Source organism: Canis lupus, chromosome 28 (genome assembly GCF_048164855.1).
Source record: "Canis lupus baileyi chromosome 28, mCanLup2.hap1, whole genome shotgun sequence".
Lineage (NCBI taxonomy): Eukaryota > Metazoa > Chordata > Mammalia > Carnivora > Canidae > Canis > Canis lupus.
In genome coordinates, this window is record NC_132865.1 from 18,935,557 (window position 1) to 18,961,484 (window position 25,928).

Sequence of the window (25,928 nt, forward strand, 5' to 3'; positions counted from 1 at the left end):
ATAATTTATTCCATATTTGTAATTATTCCATAATTTATTCCTATATTAAGTTATCCAAACCTACTTTCAATCCTGTCCCTACTTTTGAAGTTTTCTTTTTCATATCTAAATTCTAAATTATCTTCAATATTTCACTATGGGAGTTGGTTCACAGAATAACACAGCTTCTGTTTTATTCAGGCATGGGAGGTTTTGAGGGGCTGAAGCAGGCATTTTCTATTATGTACACAGATAATTAAATCCAATCTAAAGGAGGAGAGAAAATTAAGGCACAGAAGCAGAGAGAAGCAATGAAAAATAATCATGTCACACAGAGAAAGTAATTTTGATTTTTGACACCCTCTAGTTCCTAATTCCAATCCGTTGTGAGATTGAAATGATCTTTCTTGAGTTTGAGCCAGCTCTCTTGATATATCTCTGCCTTACCCCTCAATTAAGAAATTTTTTAAAAATAATAAAATAAATTAATTTTAAAAAATTTTGTTAATCTAAATGATTTCTTTGATTTACAAATAAAGTTCAATGTGACAAATATATATAATATGGCAAATACATAATATATAATCATATAATATGGAAAAATATTCTAAAATTAATTTGAAAATAACAGTAGAAATTGTTCTTTATAAAAAATATTAGAGAAACTGTAATTATCACTTAACAAAGTTCTCATTTTTGAAATGTACCTCTGTCCACCTTTATCTCCAAAAGGTTAACAACAAAAGAAGAGGAAATAAAATTTAAAGGACTTTAAATCCTAAGGGAGAACTTGATCTTACCAATTGAGAAAATGACACACTTTCTTCAATCTCTCCAATGATAATTTTGTTTTCAATGTGATGTTTAAGGAAAGGAAGTAATTTAGTCATAAGTAACCAAAGTCCCAGTTAGATGAAAACTGGGCACATGACAAAGTGCCCCAATCAAGTGTAAAAAAAACAAAACCAAACAACAACAACAAAAAGAACATAAGAAAGAACCAAAAAGAATGACTTAGAGAACAACCAGTAATAGAATGGAAGAATAAGTAGTGGATACATGGTCATGAAGAGGGGAATGGAGAATTCTTGGAGAATTTTCAAAACTCAGGGGACAAATTAAAAATGAATATTTTTCTGGAAAAGGAGATCAGAAACACAGATGGTAGACAATATGGCCCTATTTCTTTGAGAAATGGACTGTGGTATAATATATAGAATCCCCTGAGACTTGGAAAAAATGATCAGAGTGGGAAATGCAATAATCCACACAGGAAGAGATTTTAAATAAAAATGTCTGCCGCATGTTAAATATATGATGCAATTGAACAAGATTCCATAGGTCATTTTTCACACGTCAAGTAAAGACCTTTTATTTGGACTGTTTTGTGGGAGCCACTATGAGCAGCTGAGCAAGGAGGAGAAAATATTCATTATGGTAGTTTAAATTTATTTTTGATAACTTGAGTATTTTTTAAATTCATAATTCATGTTTTCCTTACATGCATAGTTGTGAATAAGTGAATGTCTTGAAAAATCACTTTAATTTTTTTCCAAATCCACCTCTACTATCAAATATGACAAATGATGCCTTTTATACACCTAGCATCCTTGAGACCTTGCCCAAACTCTTTATTGCATCATGAAATCCAGTCCAAATCTTATGTTTTGCACTACTGGTTGCCATTTAGAATATATTCAGAAAAGGTAGGAATAAAAGTCCATATATTCTATGTGCTTTCATAAAGAATTCATATCCCTTGGTTTTATTGATATTTGACTTAAGATCATCACTCTATTAAGTATCTGATACAAATAAGTCAAGAGCAAAACAGTCCACGTATGTAGTTTTATAGTTCTTCTAACAAGCCATGCTATTTCATCCTTATCACCTTTGTTTATATTGGCCTCTTCCTGAAAGAATATCTACTAACACCACCCTCCTATTTCCATCGATCTAGTAACACCTACTCAGATCACTTTTTGTGGAAATCCTTTCCTGACTCCTCCAACTAAATTGACTGCTTAAAACTTCTACTGTATCCTTTTTACACTATTTGTAATAGGTTGTATTTTTTTCTTTACATGTCTGTTTCCCATACACTGTGTAGGACCACAAATTCTTAGAAGGCAGATGTATTATTCATCTTTGTTTATTCCAAGCCTAATAATCCTAGCACAGTGCTTAATAAATGTTCTGTAAATGTTACTGGTAAACAAGGTATAAAACTTCATAGTTTATCAAGCACATCATCACATTTTTGATCTTTCTGTATCACAGGTACCTAGAGAAAATATCATTCATCTTGTTGACAGTTAAAGAAATGAAGGCTCAAAGTATCATCTGCTGTCCAAGTTCTCAGAGCTAATATGGAACAGATTTCACAAGTCTTACTGCACTGCTCTCACACAACAAATTGCTGCTTCTTGTTCTAAACTACCCCTCACTGGAGAGCTAAATACATTTTTTAAGTGTATTTCAAAAATTCAAATTGTTTTGGCACAGCTAGCTTTATATTATCTGCTACATATATTTGGATCTGGAAATACATTTTTTAACTATACATTTAAAGTAAGCCTTGCCAGATCCAGCTAGTCATATGAGCCTGAATTAATCTCAACATAGTATCACACATATCTCACAAGTGGGATCCAAATGAAAATGCCTAATGTAGTATGTTTTGACTTTTGAATTGTTTAGGATTTTCAACAGATGATTTAATGCTTTCTTGTTTCCACCCTAAGTTGAATTCCACATGTGGTATAAGAGGGAAGTCTTCTTAATATGGAGACCAGATCTAACAGACACATAGAAAACAAAAAAGTGGCTCATGTTCCAGAATCCAGAGTTTCAACCTTGACCAAACCAAAAACCTTGTCTTCAGTAATAGGAATTGGTGTTAGCAAGTGATGCTGGAGAAAAGAAATATCTCCACAAACAAATGCTATTTTATTATAGATGTGGAAGTAAAACTGTGCTTTAGTCAAACCTTTACCAATTGTGCTAGGTGCACAAATGAGAGGATCATTAGCAACAGTTCTTTGTGACTCTTCTCTTCTTGGAACCTGGTGTTAGTTTGCCCCAGCATTCTGAACTGAAATTAAAAGGTACATCTTGAATTTGTTGATTCAAGTTATTTACTTACTATAGATATGTAATAAATGAAAGTTCCCACCTAATATCCCCAAGCCATCAAAACTATTTAGTTATCCAAAATTCAAAGTGAAAAATTATTTTTAATTTTAAAATATATTATCTCAATAATCTTTGTTAAAATACAATTTATGTACAATTTTATGTTAGTTTTAGGAGTACAACAGATTGATTTGACAATTCTATACATCGCTCAATCCTCATCACAGTGTATAGTCACCATCTGTCACCATATATATGTTATTATAATACTGTTGACTATATACTCTATGCTATTTTTTCATTTATATCTTTTAACTGTGACTTATTTACTTTATAACTAGAAATTTACATTTCTTAATCCCTTGTCTCACCTATCTTCACCAACCTGCCTTCTAGCAACCACTTAAGGATCTGGGTTTTGTTCATTTGTTTCATTAGATTCTACATGTAAGTGAAATCATATGGTATTTGTCTTTCTCCATTTGACTTATTTCACTTATATTCTAAGTAAATGTCAAGATCTCAGTCTTTCATATGGACATTATATATATATATATACACACACACACATATATATAAGTGGATATAATGTATGTGTATGTGTGTATATATATATGTATATGCATATACAATCTCTGCATTATCCATTCATCTATCAGTGTATACTTGGATTGCTTCCATACTTTGGCTATTGTAAATAATGCTTCAATAAGCATAAGGGTATCTTTATACCCTTATGCTTAAAGATAAGCATCTATCTTTTCGAACTAGAAAACAAGTGTTTTCTTTTCTTTGGGTAGATAACCAGTAGTGAAATTACTGGATCATTTCTATTTTTAACTTCCACAGTGGCTGCACCCATTTACATTCTCATCAACAGTGCAGAGGGTTCCTTTCATGCCATGTCCTCAACAACACTTGCTATTTCTTGTCTTTTTAATAATAGTCATTCTGACTGTTGTGATATCTCATTGTGGTTTTGACTTGCATTTCCCTGATGATTAGTGATGCTGAACATTTTTTTCTGTTGGCCATCTGTAGGTTGTCTTCAGAAAAAAAAAATATCTATTCAGGTCTCTGTACATTTTTTAATTGGATTGCTTGGGCTTTTTTTTTTTTTTTGAGTTGTATGAGTTCATGATACATTTTTAATATTAATCCCTTATCGGGTATATCAATATCCACCAATGCAAAGATCTTCTTTGATTCACTAGGTTGCCATTCATTTTGTTAATGGATTATTTTGCTGTGCAAAAGTTTTTATCTTTGTGTAGTTACAATAGTTATGTTTGCTTTTGTTTCCCTTGTCTCAGGAGACATACCATAAATACATTACAGAGACAAGTGTCTAAGAGATTACTGCCTACATTTTCTTTTAGAAGTTTTATGATTTCAGGTCTCATATTTAGGTCTTTATTACATTTTGACTTTTGTGCATGATGTAAGAAAGTAGCTCAGTTTTGTTTTGTTTTTTGTATGTAGCTGTCCACTTTTCCCAATGCCATTTATTGAGTACATGGTCTTTTCCCCATTGTATATTCTTGCCTCCTTCGTCATAGTTCAATTGCCAACTAGGTATCATTTTATTTCTGGGCTCACTCTTCCATTCCATCAAACTACATGTCTATTTTTGTGCCAGCTTTTATTACTATAGATTTGTAATGTATCTTAAAATCTGGAATTATGATACCTCCAGGTTTGTTGTTCTTTCACAAATTTGCTTAGGCTATTTAAAGTCTTTGGTGGTTCCATACAAGTCTAAAATTTGAAAATGCTAGATTCTTTGAAAAAGTGCCATTGGTATTTGGTAGGAATTGCATTGAATCTGTAGATTACTTTCAGTAATATGGAAATTTTAATGATATTAATTCTTCCACTATATGAGTACCATATATCATCTTTCCATTTGCTGATATCATTTTCAGTTTCATCAGTGTCTTATAGTTTTGAGAGAATAGGCCTTTTACCTCCTTGGTCAAATTTATTCCTAGGTATCATATCTTTTTTGGTGTAACTTAATGGAAATACTTAATTTCCCTTTATGCTATTTTATCATTAGTGTACAGAAATGCAACAGATTTCTGTATGCTTATTTTTATCCTGAAACTTTACTGACTTTATCAGTTCTAATAGTTGGGGGACAAAGGGATGGTTGATGGAGTCTTTGGGGTTTTCTATGTATATCCTGTCATCTGCAAATAGTGACAGTTCAACTTACCAATGTGGATGACTTTTATGTTTTCTTGCCTGACTGCTGTAGCTAGGTCTTCAAATACTATGTTGAATAAAAGTGGTGAGAGTGGACATTCTTGCCTTATTCATGATTTAGAGGAAAAGCTCTCAGTGTTTCACCACTGAGTATGATGTGAGCTCTAGGTTTTTCATATTTGGTCTTATTATGTTCTAACCCCATTTTGCTGAGAGTTTTTGTTGTCAACAGATGTCACATTAAAAAAAAAAAAACAGATGTCACATTTTGTCAAATGATTTTTCTGCATCTATTGAGATGATCATATCATTTTTACTCTTCCTGTTGTTAATGTGATATATCACATTGATTTGCAAATATTGCACCACCTTTGCATCCCTGGAATAAATCCTATTTGATTTATTGTGAATGATTTTTTTAATGTATTGTTGGATTTAGTTTGTTAATATTTGTTGAAAATTTTTGCATCTGTGTGCATCAGAGATGTTTACCTGTGTTTGGGGGGGGGTTGTTTTGTTTTTTTTGTTTTTTTAGTGTGTTAGCCTGTTTTCAATATCAGGGTAAGGCTGTCCTTGTAGAATAAATTTGGAAGTTTTCCTTCTTCATGTATTCTCTGGAATAGTTTGAGGAGAATAGGTATTAACTCTTTAAATATTTGGTAGAATTCACCTGTGAAGCCATCTGGTTCTGAACTTTTGTTTATTGGAGGTTTTTTCATTACCAGTAATCTGTTCAAATTTTCTATTCCTTCCTTGACTCAATTTTAGATGATCATCTGCTTCTAAGAAGCATATCCATTTCTTCTATGATATTCAGTTTGTTGATATATAATTTTTCATAATATAATTTTTTATATTTCTCCATTGATTTCTCCATTTCTGACTTCAAGTCTTCTATTTCTTGATGAGTGGCTAAACCTGGCTAAAGGTTTATCAGTTGCGTTTTTTTCAAAGAACCAGCTCTTGGTTTCACTGGTCTTTTCTATTGTTTTTAAGTCTCCATTTCATATTTCCACTCTAATATTTCTTATTTCTTCCTCCTGCTGGGTTTGGGCTTGCTTATTCTTCTTCCCGTTCCTTTAGGTATAAGGTTAGGTTGTTTGAGATTTTTCTTCTTCAGGTAGGCTTATATTACTATAAACTTTCCTCTTAGAACTGCTTTTGCTGCATCCCAAAGATTTTAAATCATTAGATTTGAAATTTTTTTTGTGTCAATGTATTTTTTTATTTCATCTTGGATTTCTTTGGCACATTGGAGAATGCTTCGTATGCACTTAAAAAATATATGTATTCTGGTTTGGGATGGAATATTCAATATATACCTGTTAAGTCCATCTGGCCTAATGTGTCATTAAAAGCCACTATTTTCTTGTTGATTTTCTGTCTAGATTATCTTTCCATTGATGTAAGTGGGATATTAATGTCCCCTACTATTATTATATTAATGTCAATTTCTCCTTTATGTCTGTTAATATTTGCTTTATGTTTAGGTGCTCCTATGTTTGGTTCATAGATATTTACTGTTGTTATAACCTCTTATTGGATTGTTCCTTTTATCATTATGTATTGTCCTTCTTTGTCTCCTGCTACTCTTTGTTTTAAAGCCTATTTTTTAACATTTTTTTATTGGAGTTCAACATATAGCATATCACCCAGTGGTCATCCCACCAAGTGCCTCCCTCAGTGCCCATCACCCAGTCACCCCAACCCCCCACCCACATCCCTTTCCACTACCCCTTGTTCATTTCCCAGAGTTAGGTGTCTCTCATGTTTTGTCACCCTCACTGATATTTTCATCATTTTCTCTCCCTTTCCCTTTATTCCCTTTCATTAATTTTTATATTCCCCAAATGAATGAGACCATGTAATGTTTGTCCTTCTCTGATTGACTTATTTCACTCAGCATAATACCCTCCATTTTGTCTGATATAAATGTTGCTACCCTGGATTGTTTTGTTTGTTTGTTTGTTGCTTTTGTTTGCATGATACGTTTTTCTATCTCTTTCCTTTTTGTATGTATGTGTCTTTAGGTCTGAAATGAGTCTCTTCCAGCAATATTTAGATGGGTCATTTTTTTAATCTCTTCAGTCTCCCTATTTCTTTGGATTGTAGCATTTAGTTCACTTACATTTAAAGTGACTTTTGATAGGTATGTACTGCTATTTTGTTGTTTTCTAGTTGTTTTTGAAGTTCTTCTGTTACTTTCTTCTTGTTCTTTTCCCTTGTAGTTTTATGGTCTATGCTTGGATTCCTTTCTCCATTTTTTTTTGTATGTGTGCATCATATATTTTTAATTTGTGGCTACCATTAGTTTCATATATAACATCTTATGTGTATAGCAGTCTATATTAAGTTAATGGCCACTTAAGTCCAAATACATCTAAAAGCACTACATTTTTACTCTCCCCTCCACATCTTATGTATGTCATATTTTATGTCATTTTATTTTATGTACCCCTTGGCTAATTTTTATAAATATATTTTACTACTTTTATATTTTAATCTATATACTGGCTTTGTAAGTGATTAATCTACTGATTTTACCATGTTTGCTTTTTATGAAAATTTTCCCTTTCTTAATTTTCTCAATTCTAGTTATGGCCTTTTCTTTCCACTTAAATAATTCCCTTTAATGTTTCTTTTAAGGCTGGTTCACTGGTAATGTACTCATTTAAATTTTGTTTGGAAAACCCTTTATCTCTCCTGCTATTCTGAATGATACTGTTTCTGGGTATAGTATTCTTGGTTGCAGGTTCTTTTCCTTTTAGTATTTGGAATATTTCACACTACTCTCTTTTGGCCTGTGCAGTTTCTGCTGAAATGTCAGTAGAGTGCTTTATGGGGTTTCTCTTGCACATCATTATTTTCTTTTTCTCCTTTTAAGATTCTCTCTTTTACCATTACTTTTTTTGCTATTTTAATTGTTATGTGTCTTGATGTGGTGCTCCTTGGGTTCATCTTGTTAGGGGCTCTCCATGCTTCCTGGATCTGGCTGTTTCCTTTCCAGATTGAGGAACTTCTCAGCTATTCTTCACATAAGTTTTCTGCCCCCGTTTCTCTCTTCTACTGCTGGGATCCCTATAATGCAAATGTTATTATGCTTGATGATGCTGCAGAATTCCCATAAGCTATCCTATGTTTTTTTTCTGTTCAGTTTGGTCACTTTCCATTACCCTGCTTTCCAGATCACTGATCTGTTCCAGTCTATTGTTGATTTTTAGTTTTCTAGTCTTGTGTTGATTTCCTCTAGTATGTTTTTGTAACTGAATTTTTCAGCCCTGACTAGTTCTTTTTTTTTTTTAAGATGTTATGTATTTATTCATGAGAGACACAGAGAGAGAGGCAGAGACACTGGCAGAGGGAGAAGCAGGCTCCACACAGGGAGCCCGACATGGGACTTGATCCCGAGACTCTAGGATCATGCCCCGGGCCAAAGGCAGGCACTAAACTGCTCAGCCACCCAGAGATCCCCAGTTCTTTTTTATATTTTCTTTTTGTTGAAGTTCTCACTTGAGTTCACCCATGCCTTTTTCAAACTTAGTAAGTATTTTTTTTTCTTTCCTAGTAAGTATTTCTATGGCCATTACTTCAAATTCTTTATCAGGCAACTTGCCTATCTCCATTTCACTTAGTTCTTTTTTATTTTGTCTTGTTCTTTCATTTGGGAATTATTCTGTCTCCTCAATTGGTCTCTCTGTGTTGTTTCTTTGTACTAGGTAGGTCACCTATATCTTTTGGTCTTGAAAATGGGCCTCATACACAAGAAGTCCTTTGGGGCCCTATAGCACAATACCCCCTGGTCATCAGAACCAGGTGCTTCAGGTGTGTCCTCCTATGTGACTGAGCTGCAGTTGCCTTCAGCTTAGTTGGTTACAGTCACCTGCTTTACCTACTATGGGCACCTTGGGCAGAGTTTGCTCCTTGCCCTATTGAGAGGCCTGTCTGAAGCATCCATAGGCTCATTAGGTAGAGAGGCAGCAGTCAGCATAACTGTCTCTCAGGCGCACTGAAGGGCAAGACCAGCTCCCTACACAGCCAGCTAAGAGGTTTGGCTGTAGGAACTGTAGGGGTGCTGATGTGTGGCTATGTCTCCCCCATTGCCTGGACAGGAGTCACTTAGAATGGCATCAGTCTGGCTGGGAGCTGCTTGCCTGGTGTGTCTTGGCAAAAGCTGCTTTGGATAGATGCCTGCCAAGGTGGGCAGGTTCCATAGGGATGGTTCACAGGGGAATAGGGACAGTGCTGTGATGCTAGTAAGATAGATAACATTAACACTGGCTCTTGTAAACTTCAAATTTCTAGTTCTCTAGTCTGGCAGAAAGAAAGAAAAGAAAGGGTTCCTGCCATCTCTTGTGTTCCCAGGAAAATCCCAGCCTATAGCACCTGTCATAATATTAGTCAACAATCTCCCTCACATAAGCTACAGGTGCTTTTCAAACTGCTGCCTCTACGCTGTCTCAGATGAGTTAAAAGTCCAATAAAAAGTGTGTGCCTTAATTTAAGAAAATCCAATTCTAAAAAATGTCTATAGATAGGGAAGTATTCAAAATGAATGAATTAGAAGGCTTAATTCACTATGCAAATGAATTATCTAAAGAACTGATGTTCAGGGATCCCTGGGTGGTGCAGTGGTTTAGCGCCTGCCTTTGGCTCAGGGCGTGATCCTGGAGACCCGGGATCGAATCCCACGTCGGGCTCCTGGTGCATGGATCCTGCTTCTCCCTCTGCCTATGTCTCTGCCTCTCTCTCTCTCTCTCTCTCTCTGTGTGTGTGTGTGTGTGTGTGACTATCGTAAATAAATAAAAATTTAAAAAAAAAACTGATGTTCAAACGACTATTCCTCTGATAGACATAAACATAAAGTTCCATTGACCTAGATTTCTTTTATATGGGAATATAATCATTGATTAACATAAAGTCCATAAAGGATATAGGCAAGGAAACGAGATTAATAGCAATGATACTCAGAAGGTATTATGAATTGCATGGACATGGATTGCTAATACAATTTTTGTTCCTGCAGCTTATTTGTCCTTGAGTGTGAAAGTATTTTAAAAACAAAATAAAACACTTAATCAAAAGATCTTACATTTGTAAGGGATCAAATGATAAAGGTCTAAAAGCAAAATAAGAAATGTTTGCACTTTTTAAAAATAAGTGGCACCCCAGGCCCAAGATCTTCATGAGAGAAACCAAAACCCACGCTAGGAGGCTTGGCCCTCAAAATAAAACAAAAACAAAGTAACAAACTTCCTAATCCACAAAAATTTAGTTTCTCAAAAAAAGTTTACTAAAGGGTTGAAATACACAGACTCTTTTGTTTCAGTTTGTTTATCTGCTACTCTCCTCCCTTCCTCCTCCTAGTCTCAGAAACTGTATTTCCAAACCAAGCTTAGACCATGTATTTTGTTTCTCCCTTCTTTGTATCTGCTTCTTTCCCTGCACCTCAAACTGATTACTGTTGAATCTCTGTGGACAACCTCCAAATTATTCCCAGGCCTGATCTATCTCCCAAGTTCAACATTTCCAATTATATATAGGACACTGAACATCACATGGAAAATTCCAAATGTCAAAAACAGAACATTGTATCCTTTTGTGATCCCTGGTTTGATCCCTGGTTGTTCTTAATGGTATTACTCATCTCCTAGCTCTCAAGGCTGAAAATTTTGGAAATATCATGCTCTTTCATCCTGACCATCTAACTGCTACCAAATGCTGTGATACTGATCCATTCTGTTCCCACAGTTGCTTTTGCACCCATTCTCCCTTTCCATGCCCACAGCACTACCTCTGGTGTTGGCCCTCATGCCCTATCATCTGGACAGTTGTGAGTCTCCTGTGTGCTTTGCTGCCTCCTATAATGCTCTCTCTTTGTGGCTTTCATATTAACCTTCCCACAACACAGTTCCATTTATAGACCTCTCCTAATGCTTTGTTTCTCGTTGCTTACTAAATGAGGTCCCAAATCCTTAACTAGATTAATCAGAGTCCTAACAGGAAGCAGGTGACACACTGAAATTAGACTACTGAGGAACGTTTAGAAAAATTATACCGGGATCCCTGGGTGGCGCAGCGGTTTGGCGCCTGCCTTTGGCCCAGGGCACGATCCTGGAGACCCGGCATCGAATCCCACATCGGGCTTCCGGTGCATGGAGCCTGCTTCTCTGTCTGCCTATGTCTCTGCCTCTCTCTCTCTCTCTCTCTCTCTCTCTCTGTGACTATAATAAATAAATAAAAATTAAAAAAAATAAAGAAAAATTATACCAAGTGTGGGCAGTGTGTTAGGAAACCAATTAAATGGAATATAGGACATTAAGGCATTAAGGCTAGTGGAAATGGAAAGCCTTACTATCCCTAATCCTGAAAAGGCAAGAGGAAGAAGAAACTACCAGAACCTAAAGTGGCAACATATGCAGAGGGCTGCCTTACAGGTGCTATGGCCTAGTGTAGCAAGACTCAATCTTCAGGGAAGAGACCTGGAGAATAAACCCCAGACCTTACTCCTAGTGCTTCATTATTGGCTGAATCCAAATAGAACCTGGTGACCAATGGAGAACAATCCAGGCAGGACAGTTGCCTGCAGTATAGAGATGAGAAGGTGGAAAATGGATCTACAATGGAAGGATAACCAGCACATTACCTTAATATTAAATGGCTTTCTAATTTAGCCTTACATAGTGGTTTGAATTTACCACAGATCCCTTTTAGATTTCCTTTAATCAAGGTAAGCCATTGTCCCCTGTAAACATTCAAAGAGAGATCTTTTCTGTGTGTCTGTGTGACTTTCCTTGTGTCCAAATAAAAATTAAATTTCATAGTCTTCTCCCATTACCAAAAACTTAGATGCCATTAAGTGTAAATGTCATCACCACTTATAGTTCTGTTTCCAAACTTATCATTCTAGTAGATTGTATTGATGTAAATTCTTCCATGCCCCCATATCTCTGTGGTGTACTTATAATCTCATACAGGACTAGACACACGACTAGCTGGCAACTAAAATAAGGCAGACGTGGTGGTATACCAGTGCCTAGGCCCCGAGAAATCTTGTGCACCTATTATCACCATGAGAAGGAGTTGCCTGGATTTTCCTGTTTGTACCAGAAAGAGAATGAGTTAACCATGGAGCAGAGCCAACATTTAGATATGGAATTGGACCAGTTGAACCAAAGATGCATGAGAGAGCTCAGCCAAAATCAGCTGGATCCTGTAGATGCATGAAAAATAATTGGTCATTTTTATATGCCATAGTTTTGAGATTGTTTACTAACCATCAAGGAATACAGTGACATGTTATAATCATCTTTCCTGCAGTCTCAGAGATATCTCTGCTCCTTCCCAGTGTTACCCATTTAGCTCTGTCCTCAATACCGTATATAACTACTCCTTTTCACAATATAACTCTAGAAAAAATATCACCTTTTTTTTCTCCTATTTTCTTTAACATTTCCCTCTCTGCTGGTTATTTGCCCTCTAACTGTAAACATACCAATCTAATCCACAAAAACTTAATTTTCTGCATTATGATAGGCAGAACTCTAAGATGAACCCTGATGACCATGCTTTCGTATAATCTATCGTATGAGTATGGGAGAGACCTGTGAATATAACAGAATATCATTCCTATAATTTGCTTATGTTATATGGCATACCCGACTTGAATAATGGGAGATTATTTTTTATGGGACTTACCTAAAAAGATGAGCTCTAAGAAGGGATGGTGCTCTTTCTTGTAGGGGGAAAAAGAAAGTTAAGTGAGTGAGTCACCACACCTTAGCAGACTTTAAGCCAAGGATGGGTGATAATCTGATGAGGCTGAAGAAAGACCTAGAGATAGTGGTTGAGACATAGACTTATTGGGGGAACTTACGTGCAGGGAGTCCAGGAGCCACAGACTGGATAAAGTATCTGCTGCTAGGATTTATGTGCACCAAACATTTAGCTTGCTTTTATAGTGTAGCCACTTAATATAGCAATTATCTGTAGCCTCTCCTTCCTTGCCTGGCCAGTGTTCTAAGAAGATCTAAGGCCTGCCATCTGGACACTCCTCGTTACAATGGAGATGCTCTGGGTGGTCACCCCCAGAGACTCTGACCTTGAATGCTGAACATGTTCCTCACATTCTGTGTGACAGCAATATATAGAGAATACAGAATCTCTACATTCTCAAGATAATATTAATAGGGATATTCAGGGCATGTTTCCACAAACTGGCCATACAGCATATACCAAGCGAGTGAGAGAAATCAAATGCATGAATTCTCCATTGTTGGGCTTTGAAGATGGAGGTGGCACATGGCAAGGAGTGTGAGTGACCTTTAGGAGTGGAGAGTGACTCTGTCTGATAGCAAGGAAAGAAGGATCTCAGTCCTACAACCACAAGTAATTGAATCCTGATGACAACCTGAATGAAATGTAGGTTCTTTCTCAGAGTATCCAGAAATAAATGCAGACCAGCCAACACCCTGATTGCACAACTGTGAGGAACAGAGGAGAGAACTCCATCAAGCTCTGCCTGGCATCCTGACCTACAGTGAGCTAATAAGTCACTATTGTTTTAAGCCTCAAAGTTTATAGGAAGTTGTTATGCCGCCATAGAAAACTAATACATTTCTCAACTTTATTTCTCATATGTGCTTCTTTAAGGCATAATAAAAAATACTAATACATTTATATATAGCACATACTATAGGCCAGGTACAATTCTAAGTGTTTTACATATAAAATAAAATATTTAATCCTCACAGCCTTTATTACTGTCATTTTCTAGATGTAAAACTTGAAGTACAAAAATGTTCATAACTTGCCCAAGGGCATAGCTACTAAATGGCAAAGCAGGAATTCAAACCTCAGCACTCTGTTTTTGAATTTATACAATAAAGCATTCTATGCCATTCCTCTGCTTCCCTAGTTCGTTTTTTTAAGATTTTATTTATTTATTCATGAGAGACACCGAGAGAGAGAGGCAGAGACACAAGCAGAGGGAGAAGCAGGCTCCATGCAGGGAGCCTGATGTGGGACTTGATCCCGGGTCTCCAGGATCACGCCCTGGGCTGAAGGCAGGTGCTAAACCAGTGAGCCACCCAGGCTGCCCTACTTCCCTAGGTATTATTTACACCTCTACCACTAGATTGTGGATTCTGCCCTCAAAACTCTACTGAACCTTCTCTGGCAGAAATACAGGGTCTTGCTAATTCTCAAGTCTAAATAATATTCCTCAGCCATCATCTTGTTTAAGCTCCCCACAGCATTTGACATTGTTTACCACTTTCTCCTTTCTCAAATTCTGTCTTCCTGCCTGTGGAAATGCTTTGTCTCTGTGACCTCTTCCCCAACCCGCCCTGCAAATGCTGCTGTTACTCATGATTGGTCCTCAGCCTTCTTACTGTACAGAATTTCCCTAGCTGGCTTCCACTTCTTTCCTGACTTTAGCTGACACCTCTGTGCCTGTGACATCCAACTAGTCTGCCCCTTTCTCCAGAATGCAGGTTGCATGTTTCCAACCAGCAACAAGACCAATATAATTTGATGTTCCCTCCCTCCCCCAAACAGAACACATCTAAGATACCCAAGATGAAAGTCCTTGTCATAAATCTCAAACATTATGCCCATCTGTCACTGTTTCCCAGCCTCCATCCTCTTGAACTTCTGGATTTCCTATTTTCATGCTTCCTACTTTTTTTTTCTCAGAACCTATTTTTCTCTTACCGCAAATGATAGCTGACTTTGAAGCTTCCACAAAGTAATTTTGCCAGGACATGTCTTCATCCTTCAGATCGTTTTGCAGATACCTAGAAAAGACTGTCAGATAAGTGAATTTCTTCAAAAATAACTATTGTTCTCCAGATTAGCTGTGCATTATGCAAATAAAGAATTCCAGCCTCTCTATAAAAATTCTGAAGAAAAATGATGCAAAGCCTTAATAAAGCAGAGATACATTAGGGGGGATGAATTTTGGTATGTATTCCTCAAATCAAACTTCAGTGATTTATCTGTGCCTTGCCTTATCCAATAGTCCAGCAAGACTGAGCACTCCAGAGCTTGGATTTGTACTTCATATATACCCAGCTTCCAATAGCCATTTCTCTGTAAAATGTCCACATAAGAATACAGATATAAACTGGATATTACTGAGCCTTAAAAAATAATGAAATTCTGCCATATGCAATAATGTGGACAGAACTAGAGAGTATTACGCTAAGTGAAATAAGTCAGAGAAAGACAAATAGCACATGATTTCACTCATATGTAAATTTAAAGAAACAAAATAAAACAAATGAACGGGGAAGGGGAAAAAAGAGGGAAGCAAACTATGAGAGACTCCTAGCTATAGAGAACAAACTGATGGTTGCTGAAGAGGACAAGTTGTCAGGAGGGTGGGAGAGGGGACAGCAAAGATAGGTTAAATGGGTGAGAGCATTTGTGATGAGCACTAGATCACTAAAATCTTTTTCTGAAACCAACATTATACTACATACTAACTGGAATTTCAATAAAAACTTGAAAAGATATAAGTAAAACAATAAAACCATAAGAAAACTAAAAATAATAGAAAAATAAACTCAACTTCTTAATCTTGTTGCCACTGCCATGAAGAAAGCTAAGCTGAGGTAAACCTAAAGTTCATCTCTATTGCCACCTGATAATAAAAGTTTGAAATAACTTTTTCCACTCATAGTTCCAGGAACATCTCTACCCTCTCTTCTCTTAGTCTGGTATGAAGCCTAGAAGCATATATCTACTTTTTACAAATTAAATTACTTGAGATATGGTTCAAATTATTCTCTCAGCACTCAGGTATGCCGCCGCTGTGATAAATGCAGTGAGGTAATTGCCTTTTCTTCTGGCCCTTGACCAATGCACACCCCCCACCCCCCCCCCACCCCCCGCCCTGTGCTTACCTGTTTTACCAATAGAATAGAATGCACATTGTCCCAGTAATGGGGGCCTCTTGATGGCTTAGGGCCCTTGAGCTCTGGAAACACATCTTAAGTGAGTGCTGTGCCTCAAGCATGTAATCAAGTTGAAACCACTATTAGTGAAAAATAGTATTAAAAGTGCAGGGACTAAAAATCGGCAAACTATAGAAGTAAACCTGTGTGAGGCACATCAATTCTTTCAAAGCCTCATATGACTACTTGGTATATGACAATACTTTGCCTGGCAAATTAAATGTTGACCAATTGCTTTCAAAGGTAATAGATTCTAAACAACCACTGGAATCTAAGAAGTTTACAATTCCATAGGGAAGTGGGCCTGAGTAACTGTAGACTGAGGATGTTGATAAACCATCTGCCCTAAGCATGAAATTATGACATTTAACTTCTTTTTCCATATATCTACACAAACATCTTTTTCCAAGTATAGTGAAAAGGCAGTGGGGTGCAGAAAGCAACTAAAAGGCATGTCAGGGCCAAAATATAGTGATGAACTTTGCTGTAACTTAAGATTTAGAAAACAATATTATTTCTTTGTTGTAATTGAAAGGAGGTACTAGATTCTAGTCCTGTATCTATCATTTGTTAGCTCTGCTATCTTATTTGTAAAATATGCATCCTCTATTAAATTAGATAATAGTTCACAGACTTCCTAGGAGAAAATAAGGGCATGAAAGTGAGAACACTTGAATCCTCTGTGAAGTAAGTACAAGTGAATGACATTATTTTTTGTTACTCCAAAGGCAATATAATCTGTGTACCTGTCAAAAGCAAAGACTACAAAACCAATCACATAAGACTGAAATGGTCATGGCTATGCAAGTTTGTTTTTGTGTGTCAATGGAAAATGTTCCTAAAGTCAGATTTCCTTTCCGCTTCCTCAAAGTATAGCTGAATTGGATGGTAAGAGAGTAATTACTTTTCATGCTTTTGTTTTTTTTGCAATTTCATGCAATTACTTACATGCTTTAATTTTAAGTCGTAATATTACCTGAAGCCAGTTGTAATAATACCCTTCAGAGTGCAGATAAGAAAGCTTGGTTTCTGAGTTGATGTTGCCTGCACACCCTCATCAAACATCTAGTCCTGCCCCCATAAGAAATAGCTGCCTGCTTGCCACATAAACACTTCTGTCAATGGAAGGGACCAGAGTCAGGAGCTCCTTCCTGATTCACAGTACCCATCAGTCAGAAACCCCTGGCCCATTTGGAACTACTCTGATTCAAGCTCACTACTCTTCAGTGTCACCTTTAACTTGATTTTCAACTCTCCTGTGAAGTCATCTTCAATTGTACTTCAGATTCTTTCCCCTTCAGACGACTTGTCCAGCTCCACTGTGACCTCAGGATGCCTCCACAGTGTGTACCATTTGGCAACTGCCCTCCTTCCAGGTTCACAGTGGACTTTATGGTAAGCCTGAGCAAGTCGACCAAACTAAATGAACTGGGTGGCTAAGCGATGCTCATGGGTATCCCGAGAAGAGCCATCTTACTCAGCTGCACCTACCTCAACTTTTGCTTTCCTGTGTTTTTCCCAGGCCTTTGTATGCACTTGTTGTGTACACACTATTGCAGCCAAAGTACACAGGTGGTCACAGTGTTTCCCTCTGTTGACATGGGCTTTCTACAAGCTTAACCCCAAGGCCAGTGTGTATCTCCCAAGGCACTGTAAAGCCTCCAAGCTAAGGGTGAGGTCATAACTCTCTTCTGTTTCCCTTATGAGATAAACCACATCAAGCCTTTCCTAACCCGCCCTTTTGGCCCACACTTGTAAGTTACAGCCATGCGTCCTTTTGCCAGAGGTGTTGGTGTCAGATGCTGGCTCTGGGAGAGTGGATCCTGTAAACTTGCCTCATCAGTAGGCTTTGAGGAATTACCCCAGGGAGCTAGATATGTACTTGCTGCTAGCTTGTTTTTCACAATTATTGTCCTCCTGAGAACATCCAGGATTTCAGTCTCAGAGATAAGACGACTCTGTCTCTCACTGACATGTACTCTATATGGATAATTCCAGGGAAAGCTGAGGGCACTACAGATTCCCTACCCCTACTTGCCAGTCACCTGAGACAGTGCTTAGAAGTGATGATAAATGTCTGAAAATGTAAAGACCTCATCCTAGGAAAATGAAATCTGCTTTAATGACAAATAGCATCTTTTTTATGATTTGTATTATAAACTTATTTTTTGAACAATATAGTCTATTATAAATATTCTTCCTCACTGCCCAGCTTCACCATTGTTAAGTATTGCTGCTATCAGAATAGGGAGCCTCCCTATGCTTTGAATGAGTGCATGAATGTGATCTCTCCCAAATTCACCTGTGATCTGATGTACCAAGTTTGTTAGCAGAGTCCCTTACAGGCACTTATATACAAAATATAAACCTTGATGGCTTTTGTAGCTCCAAACTGACAGTCCACATTCTCCCACAGATTAAACGCTGCTTTAAAGGGTACTGCATGTTCAGAGATTTGTTATTTTTGGAAAGTAACTTAAAGAAGTCTGGATGTATTCCCTGCTTAATACACTGGCTTAGGGCAGAGCCTGTTAGTTTAGAGAGAGCCCTAGATAAATATTTAGGTTAGTTAATGTAGTATGAGAAAGCCTGCAATGTTCTCCAATTAATAAAAAAAAAAGGATGACAAGGGCTCCTTAATAAACCAGACTTAGATGAATTCCCTGATAAATGTAGAGATTCTAGAACTCCTATGCACAATAACTAATATTTCTTAAATACTTACCATGTAATTATCACTTTTCTACATGTTTTATATGCATTACATTTAATCCTCACACAAACTTCTTAAGGTAAAATAACAACTCTAATGGGTAGGTGCTTTCTTTTTTTTTTTTTTTTTAATTTTTATTTATTTATGATAGTCACAGAGAGAGAGAGAGAGAGGCAGAGACACAGGCAGAGGGAGAAGCAGGCTCCATGCACCGGGAGCCTGATGTGGGATTCGATCCTGGGTCTCCAGGATCGCACCCTGGGCCAAAGGCAGGCGCCAAACCGCTGCGCCACCCAGGGATCCCAGGGTTGGTGCTTTCATTTCTCCATCTTACAGATGAGCAAATTGAGAGCAGGGTTAAGTCATATACCTGGCAAATGTAGAATTGGGGTTTAAATTAAGAGAGACTGAGTCCCAAGTCCACCCACTTAACCAAGCCATACCTCTGTTCATTACATCAATTTCCCCATTATTCCTTTTGCTAACAATCATGATTCAAGATGGCATAGGTTTTTCTTCCCTTAGGTCAAAGATGATCCATTGTATTCAGAAATAGACATCGACAGTGGAGAATCCAGATTGTATCTAGAGTCCAATCAGTCAATACCCCAGGTCCTGAAATGGAGAGGAAAAACCAATAGCAATGGTTTCATTTTTAGCAAAAAATTACAGGCTCTGTCCATGCTTATACCACATTTAATCCAGCACTCATTCATAATTGCTTATTTTTTTACTATGATAAACATAGATAACTTTCACTTTACCTACATATCTAAAAAATAATATTGAAAATAATCTAATATCTAAAAATAATCTCTATAGTAAAATATTTTGAATCCTTTGGGTTCAAAATATTTCTATATTACTCATCAGGAGTAATTTTGAGCCTGGGGAAATGGTTGGGGCAGTATATGTGTCTCAAGCATGCTGATAGGATCATCCCCCAAGTATCTCCTCAAGACAGTGAAAGGATATTGCTTGCCCTTGGGACTTCTTAGAGTCCCTCTTGGAATTGGAATTCATTAACAAAAGCTGTCTCCCAGTAGTGATGAAGAAAGATCCCAAGCAGTCTTCACTGTCTCACCTCATTCTCTGAGATCCATCACATGATTTTTTTTTTTTTTTTCCAGGGAGGCAAGCAGGGCTGGGTGCTTCTTTTGGATGGGAATGCAAAATTTGATCTTTGTGAAATCCCAGAAGTCCTAGAAGAAGTATTATCATATTATCCCAAAATTGAAAATACTAAAGAAAAAGACTAAAGACAGTTCTGTTAAGGAAATGCTAGGTTATATTTCCACACGGAAAGAAAATCATGTATGTCTATATCTTGGGAATCTTAAAATCCAAATTTTAAGAATACTCAGGGCACAAGGTATGGATATGATACCTTGTGTCAGAAGTCACCTGCTCAGATGAGATCAGGAAATAAAAGTCCAAAGACACAAATAGAGAAAAATATTTGGGGACTATCATATTTTTATGACTAAAATAGGATTGTAATAGACACTCCACAAAGTAGGTTGAGTACTCTCTCCTTCCTATGTTTCCATAACTCCCTATACTTTGTGTATCCTACACTTTGGGTTATTTCTTAAATTTCCCACTAAACTCTTAAGCAGAGATTCTTGTTCATCACTTACCACTCAGCTCTACCTAGCCCAGTACCCAGCATCTAGTGAGTGCTCAGTCAATATCTTATTGTGGACTAAACATTGGTGTCCACCCCCCCCCTACCCTCACCTGCTCCCTAAATCCTTATGGTAAAGCCCTGACATCCAACATGGGGCCATTGGGAGGTAATTTAGGTTTAGAGGAGTTCACAAGGGTGAGTTTCTTATGATAGAATTGGTGCCATTAAAAGAAAAAGAAACACCAGAGCACATGCCCCCCCCCCCCCCCCACTAAACCCTGCTGCCTCTCTGTGTATCATATGAAGAGACCGAAGAAGACAGCTATTTGTAAGCTAAGAGGAGGGTCCTCGCCAATAATCAGATGAGCTGGTACCTGGATTTCCCCACCTCCAGAATTGTTAGAAATAAGTGTCTGCTGTTTAAACTTCCCTGACTGATATTTTGTTACAGAAGCCTGAGAAAACTAATAAATATGTATTCACTGACTGTGAATGAACAATAGCTTCTGAAGAGCTAGATGTAAAATGCAAGTGAAAATAACTGTGATGATTTCCTGACAGTGGTAAATCCTTCAGTTCCTTGCTTCTTCTTTACCCTGAAAATAAAACTATCTACATCCTTTGAACTAGTGAAATGTAGGAAAGGAAGGAAAAAAGATATTTCATCTTCAAAGCAATCACTCATATGAACAAGGAGAAGAGGTTGGGTGGTCGGGACAAGATGCAATGAAATAATGACATGTATTCACAAGTTTATCAGTATTGAGTCTAAGCCAAAAACCCTTCTTTTTTACTCTTCACTTCGTTGACTATATGTTTTAAATAACACTTGAAAAATTACTTGGAATCTGCTGGTACTCTTTATTTGCATCTCATGAACCAGTCTAATAGATTTCTAGATGCAACAACAATTAGCAAGAATAATGCATCAAATGGACAGAGAAGGGTGAGCAAATGGCTCTGCTGTTTATCGCAGACAAAAGGTGTCTACTAATTATTGACTTTGTTTAATTAATGTATTGTAATTTTCCATAGAGTTGTGCAGAGTTGTCATTTCCAAAGTGCATGCAGTGATGAAAAAACAGCTACTTAGTGTCTTATGCTCTGAAACCCATGAACCTAAATTACTTCTTTAAATGCTTTTTTCTCCCTTTAAATTAAGTGAAAACAGCTTGGAAAGAAGAACTCCAGAGTAACTTTCTGGTTCATCACCCCAAGGAATAGCCTAGGACCTATTGACAGATAAGTCATAGCAAGTTTATATTCATCATTCTGCAATTTAGATCAATTAAAGTAGAATGCCCTGGGAATTGGATGGAGATGCTTAGAATTTATGTTTGTTGTGTTCAAAAGGGACTAATTTTCCTTTGTACTCAAAAGGATGCAAACAATGAGACTTCTGAGGTAGAAAGGGCAAAAAGCCCTCTTTCAGTGTCCTGTGCTTTTTCCTCTCCTGAAGTTGAAAAGCCACTTGGAGAATGAATGAATGAAACCCTAACCTGAAGCCAGAAATTTCTGGGGACCATTGATAATGTAGCATCTCTATCTCTTTCTTAAATCAACCTGAGAAAACCGCCTTAAGGAAATATGTGAAGTGAAGAGGATGTTGATTTAGCCCAAAAGAGAGAAACCATGTCAGATTATGCTCTCCCTTCCATCATAGTTTCTGCCCTTTTTACCCTGGCCTATGAATTTTTTCATTGTTCTCTGAATAATCTTCTGAAAGAATTTTCACCTGATAAGGAATTTTTATGCTACCCACTGGGTTAGGAGACATTAAAACTAATGAGTTTTTGGTGAAATGTCAATTATTCCAATAAAAATCACACAGAAAAGCAATAAATAGAATATCAGCAGGCTTAAACATAGATGATGCAGCTTTTCAATGTATAAAGAGAGCGCAAAGACTCTGGAGCCCTTACTAAACCTCATAAAAAGTGAAGCAAACACATCTCTATGCACCCAAACAAGGTAGAACCTAAACCTATGTTTTCTAACAGCAGGATCATGCACGTGGTAAAATGATGTCTCTGATCTCTGACACTTTGCAAGTCGAGAGAAGAGAGATTCACATTCCTGTTGCCTAATACCTAGTACCCAAGTGCTCACAAAAAGCACATTAGCATAAAAACAATGCACATAAGTAGAAAGAAACCAAATTCCCCGTTTTTCTTTTGATCTCCATTTAGTTTCAATAAGGCAACAGCTATTTAAGAATTCACTGTACCAAAAACTATGAAGAGTTAAAATGGAAAATGAAGGTTCAGTTTTCCCTGAAGCAGTTCACAGAATAATGGAATTAAAAGGGCAGCTATGAGTGTGATCTTTTTGTTTTAATCAACTAAACTACTGCAAAGACAACTTTTTGGATTTAAAAACAAGGGAAGCAATGGTGTGAACCGTCTGCAAAAGGACAGATGAGAATTTCTGCAGAAAGCTTTTTCAAGATGGAGAGGAAAAGGAAAGAGAGGTTGGGGGGCCTGGGTGGCTCAGGTCTTGATCCCAGCATCCTGAGATCTGGTCACAGCGAGCTCCCTGCTAAGCAGGGAGCCTGCTTCTCCCTCTTGCCCTTGCTCATGCTGTTTCTCATTATCTCTGTTTCTCTCAAAAATAAATAAAATCTTTAAGAAAAAAGAGAGATTAAATTTTTGAGTATTGATTAAATAAACTACGTAACCATATAAATTATCAAATAATATAGACTATAAATGCCATATTGTCAACTTCTCAGTTACTCCTTATTAAACCACTCCTAGGGATCCCTGGGTGGCGCAGCGGTTTAGCGCCTGCCTTTGGCCCAGGGCGCGATCCTGGAGACCCGGGATCGAATCCCACATCGGGCTCCCGGTGCATGGAGCCTGCTTCTCCCTCTGCCTATGTCTCTGCCTCTCTCTCTCTCTCTCTGTGTGTGTGTGACTATCATAAATAAATAAAAATTTACAATAAATAAATAAATAAATAAATAAATAAATAAACCACTCCTATATGCTCAAACTGCAATAATTGTTGGCCTATGCTACTTTCCACTGGAACACGAAGATCCCTTTACCCCCAAACTGGCTTCAAGGTCCATTCCTAGGTGCTATAACAATATCAGTCTATTTCTCCTACATGATAACTGGGAAAGAAAGATCCCTACTCCATGCTCACTCAGAACTTGAAAACCTCTATTCTCAATCTTCCAGATTAAAAAGCTAAAACTCAGAGAGGTAAAGTAACTTAGCTACACAGGACTTGCTGTGGTCTAAATATTTGTGTCCCCAAAATTCATATGTTGAAATAAACCCCCATAGTGATGGTGTTCGGAGGAAGAGCCTTTAGGAAGTGACTAGATCATGAGAGGGGAACCCCCACCAATGGGATTAGTGCTCATAAGTGCAGCAGGAAAGAGACCCTAGTGAGCTCTCTAGTCCTTCTTGCCTTGTGAGGATTTAGCAAGAAATCTGCACCCCCAGAAAAGAGTCTTCACCATCCTGACATCCTAATCTCAGACTTCAGGTCCCCATAACAGTGAAAAATAAATGTTGTTTAGAAGCAACCCAGTATGTGATATTTTGTCATCACAGCCTGAAGGGATCAAGACGAGACTTGAAGGCATTAACAAGTACAACAAGACTTTGAAGCCAGGTAGTTTGATTGCGTAGCCCTTGATCTTTGTGCCACAAATCAACTATCGTCCCTGATCTTCATGTTTTCTGTTGTGAACATTGTGAACTTACTCCTGTCTTGGAGACTTTGCACCAGCTATTTCCTCTTCCTAAACTTCAAAAGTTGCGAATAGTATGCATTGTATGAATCAACCTCACATATTTTTATATCACTACATGAATATAAAAAATATTTGGAGAAACTTCTGTTTAACTTCTTTTTTTCATTAAAAAAAGTATCTTGAATGTTTACTATGCCCATACTTAATTTTTTTCTTTTTTTTTTTGAGATAGAATTGGCATACAATAACGTATAAGGTTAAAGTGTACAGCATAACTTGACATAAGCATTTGTGGAATGATTGCCAACCAAACAAGTTTAGCTAATATCCATCATTTCACAGTTACAAAAAAAAAGGTTTTTTGTGAAAAATTTTTTAGCACTTCTAGGATTTACTCATAGCAACTTTCAAATATACCATAGAGTCATATGGTTGTGACATCATAATATCACCAACAGTTACTTGTAATTAGAAGTTTGTATCTTTTGACCACATTCACCCATTTTTCCCATTTCCTACCTCCTGCCTCTGGTAACCAAAAATCTTTTTCTTTAAGCTTACTTTTTGGTTTGGTTTTTGGATCTCATATGTCAGTCTAATTGCACAGTATTTGTTTTTCTGTCTGACTTATTTCCCTTGGCATAATTCTCTCAAGGTCCATCCATCTTGTCACAATTGACAGGATATCATTCTTTTTCATGGCTACATGGCTATTTCATTGTATGTGTATTTAGTCTTTACCCATTCATCTGTTGATGAACATTCAGGCTGTTTCTATGTCTTGGCTATTATAAATAATGCTATAATAAAAATGACATACTCATTTCTTTTCCTTTAGATATGTATCCAGAAGTGTAATTGCCGAATCATATGGTACTTCCTAGTTTTAATTTTTGAGGAACGTCTCTGTTTTCCACAGTGACCACACCAATTTACATTTCCACCCCCACTGCACAAGGTTACCTTTTCTTCACAGTTTTGCCAAAACTTGTTATTTCTTGTCTTTCTGATAACCATTCTAACAAGTGTAAAGTATATTTCATTATGGTTTTCATTTCTATTTCCCTGGTGTTTCATGATGTTGAGCACCTTTTCATATACTCTTTGACCATTCCAGAGCCTTCTTTGGGAATGTCTGTTCAGGTCCTTTGCTCATTTTAATTGGATTATTTAGATGCTGTTGTGCTGTTTATTATTTGAGTGCTATTGAGTGGTAGGTATTCCTTATGGATTTGGGATATTAACCCCTTATCAGATGTATGGGTTTGCAAATATCTTCTGTCATTCAATAGGTTGCTTTTTTGTTTCGTTGATTGTTTTTCTGTGCAGAAACTTCTTGGTTTGCTGTAGTCTCACTTTATTCATCTTGTTTGTGCTTTGGTGTCATATCCAAAACATCACTACCAAGACTCACATCAAGAAGTTTGTCCCTTTTGTTTTCTGCTATGACTTTTTGTGGTTTCAGGTCTTTTATTTAAGTCTTTAATCTGTTTTGAGTTCATTTTTGTGAGTGGTGTAACATGGGGATCTAGTTTTAATCTTTTATATGTGAATATCCAATTAAGGAGACTGTCTTTTCTCCACTGAGTATTCTTGACT

General features: G+C 37.0%; 1 long non-coding RNA gene across 2 annotated transcripts; it reads right to left on the reverse strand.

The window, feature by feature from the left end:
- Positions 1–2,905: 2,905 nt before the first annotated feature.
- On the reverse strand, positions 2,906–17,911 carry LOC140619969 (uncharacterized). 2 transcript variants are annotated; one of them, XR_012019727.1, is made up of 4 exons: positions 17,769–17,911; positions 16,227–16,357; positions 15,034–15,116; positions 2,906–3,073 (listed from the first exon to the last, which is right to left on the reverse strand). It is a non-coding gene; the product is annotated as an uncharacterized lncRNA (long non-coding RNA). The 2 variants fall into 2 exon arrangements; XR_012019728.1 differs by lacking the exon at positions 2,906–3,073 and adding an exon at positions 7,348–8,400.
- Between the last annotated feature and the right edge of the window lie 8,017 nt (positions 17,912–25,928).